Source organism: Eschrichtius robustus, chromosome 15, assembly GCF_028021215.1.
Source record: "Eschrichtius robustus isolate mEscRob2 chromosome 15, mEscRob2.pri, whole genome shotgun sequence".
NCBI lineage: Eukaryota > Metazoa > Chordata > Mammalia > Artiodactyla > Eschrichtiidae > Eschrichtius > Eschrichtius robustus.
This window is the reverse complement of record NC_090838.1, coordinates 32021866-32025412: the sequence shown is the minus strand read 5'-3', so window position 1 is coordinate 32025412 and position 3547 is coordinate 32021866.

Sequence of the window (3547 nt, the reverse complement as noted above, 5' to 3'; positions counted from 1 at the left end):
TTGAAGCAGCGCACTTCACTCGTCTTCCCACTCACTAGACATCACCTAGATCATCTTCTGGCTCTTAGGGGAAAGACTAATCACACTGAAAGAGCTTCTCCTCATAACCAAAGATCTCTAGCACTTTTGACTATTCAAGATAGCTGGTGCCATTGTCTTTCCACATTTCCCCTCTTTCTCTTTTAACTGCAAAGGCATCCAACCAGAGGTGATTTTGGCTTTGCCACTTATAGGTCATCACCTTTGATAATCAGTGTCTTCAACTCTAAAATGAGAATTTTAACACCTGAAGTTGATAAAAGTATTAAATGAAACAATTATGTTAATATACTTTGTAACATAAAGAGCTATGTAAATACTGATTATTATTTTTAATACCTTCTAGAACTTTTGAATACATTTACTTCTACAGTTAATATGTGATCCCTTGAAATAAATCTATAGAGTTTTTCAAAATATAGTAGTTGCCATATTCCCTCCCAAAGAAGCGTGAGAACTCCTCCTACTCAATGGCTCCTGTCTTCCATTTGGTGGCTCTTGCATTTCCAACATGAAAAAGGATCTTACCTTCCAGCAAACAAAAATGTCAAGTTTCTCTTTGTATACAATTTAGTTTATTGGCACTATTTAAAATTTCTGCTTATTGCCTAGCAAACACTACCAAGTACTAGGAAGAAACAGAAGTAAAGCCCTCAGTGGAATATGTAGCCACCAAGAAGAATCAGCTTAATGGGATTTAACCAGAAAGGCACAAATTAAAATCTCACCAGAAAACCTAAAGACACCAACACCAGCATCATGAAATAATCTGACCATGACTCCAAGAGATTTCCTAAAGTGTCGGAATCATCAGAGATAGGAGAGTTGGCTGGGGAGGTACAACTAAATTTTGAAGAAAAAGCATTTTAGGTATGGGAATACACAAAACAAATTTAATATTGTGTTTTGTTAAACAGCCCAGGATGATTAGTTATAGGAAACTCAACTAGAGAAAAACCAAGAGATCCAGGCTAGAGACGCGAGTCTTAATTTAATCTCTGTATTCTGGCAACTGAAGTTGTATAAACAATTTTTATTCCTCAGGCAGTGAGGAAGTGCCGTGAATGAGAAGGAAAGTCAGGCATAATCTTTGAGAAATACTTGCACTGAGAGGAAAAAGGACAGGAGGGAGAATTGTCAGAGGCACCAGGCAGAGGAAGAATCAGTATTTGTCACTGGTCCAGCAGCAGTCCCCATCTGAAGATCTCCTTTCCACCGTTCCTCCCTTCCTCTTTCCTAATTATCCTCCTCTGTAGCCACACAGCTACTTTTCTTGGATTTGAATCCCTATCCTATGTGTTCAGTTTCTTCCTTTACCAAATACCCATCACTCCACTCTACTCTGGCAAAGACAGGCTCCATTACCCAATTTCCTTCCTCCGGGATTTGCTAATCTCCTACTACCAGTACCTGTAATTTTCAGGTCAGAGAAAAACATCCTGAATTTAATTTTCTCTAATATAAGAACCCCCTGTAAAACACCAGCACTATCTTATATAAACTAAATTTGGAAGTAATCTTAGATTGAATTCAAATAGATCTATAAGATATATTTGTTTTAAAGATTGACATCTCATTGGATGTCATGCACTCTGTTATCTCTTCAATGTAATCTCCTTTAGGGGGGGAAAAAAAAACCATCACCAAAATTGACTCCATCAATGTTCCCTCTAAATCATGGGTTTTTAGCCATGAGTTGGCTTCAAGGGATCCATTGGAAGTCCCCTCCTCCATTCCCAAATCCAGATTGCAAGTGTAACCCAGGGCTATTATTGCCCCAAACTCCAGAGAGCTTTGCTGGGTTAATACCTGCACAGCTCACAGTACCTCTAATCTAGGGCAAAGGACCTCTTCCCCTTTGCCCTGCTACTCACCAGCTTGCCTTTCCCTGCATCTTGAGCTCTTTATGACTTGAAATAGGGCAAAACCATGACTAATTCCACCTTACAGGCTTACTGGCCTAGAAGAGATAATAATCCCTTCCTCATTCTGCCTTAAATAGTTAACATTTAGAAATGCATCTGGGTTCCAAAATAACCCCACTGAGAAGCTATTAGGGAGACAAAGTACCAGTTAGAATTTTTGTGTGAATTTGTTTAAAGGAATAGCTTTCCCAAGAGCTGTTTGTCATCAGAATGTTGAGAAAATAGAGGTGTGGGCTAAGGTAGGTGGGACTGTTGGGTGGCTGGAAGGCAACATGAGGGCAAGGGGTCTTTCTTTAGGGATTGGGAGTGAAGGGCAACACAAGGGGTGAGAAATGCAGGTGGAAATATGCCTACAACAAACCGTGTCCACTTTGAAACTTCATCAGTGCCATCTCTGGCCATCATTTCTTACAAAGAACATGCATCAAAGCAGCATGGGGAGGTGGACATACCTTGGGTTCTAGAGCCAGATCTGCTACTAACTACATTGTTTTGAAATGTTCCCTTCTCTCTCTGGCTGTAATAAGGAGTAGTCAAGCTCAGTGTTTTTAAGGATCCCTCCGGCTAAGATATTTTGTGAAGTGACATGGACAAAAGGCTGTCATCTATCTCTTGTCCTTTTCCTGTGTCCTCTTCCACTCTCCTTTTCTCAGGTCTGTGGACAGAGTAATGGCCTAGCTAAGGATCACACTCTATCTGCTTCACAAAGAAGGAACTCATCCTGCGTCCTTCCACTTTCCTGATCTACTCTGAGGTCTCCTTTCTCCCTTCTGTCTGCTGCAGAGAGCTAGCTCCTTATTGGCAAATGCAAAGTCCTGGGGGTGCACTTGCTTTGCAATAGGCCAGCTTTCATTTTGTAAGCAAACCAAAGATATATGAGGTATTAGATGGTTTATGTTATTCAGCACTGAGCTTGGGTTTTGTTTTGTTGCTGCTGTTGTTTTGTTTTGTTTCACCTTGGAAAGCACTTTAAACTCCTTGTTGCCATAGATGATGGCACACCATAAATAGATGAGCTGGACGCCACTCTGAACTGGAAGAACACCATTCCTGCCCATAAGTGCACAACATGCCCTTTGATCAATAACATCGACAAAGAAGACTACACGTGGCTGAGAGAATAGCTATTAAGCACAAGTGAAATTGAAACTTCAATTTTCAAATTGCACAATTACTAAGGATTAAAGTAAATCCTTGGCCAGGATTCCAAGAAGACTCCATCTAGCAACATTGCCAGGAGATTTTCCGGCACTCTCAGTATGTAAAATCCCAGAACATTATTTACAGTACTTTTATTTTATCTCAACTTGCTAACCACATTACCTTATCTTGCACAAATTTACAACGTGTTTTTTGTTGGTGTTTTTTTAAAATTTTTCAGAATTTTTAAACCCATAAGGGAGCAATAATAACCAATGCAGTTGAATATTTTAGGAAATTTGACAGGATCAAAGCTAGAGAGAAGCATTAAATAATGATAGAAATCTCAAACCTTATGTAGTATAAAGGAAAGAAATATTTTAAATCAATATTCAGAATATAACGCAGCGATCATATGTTGATATACAAATCATTGACGAATT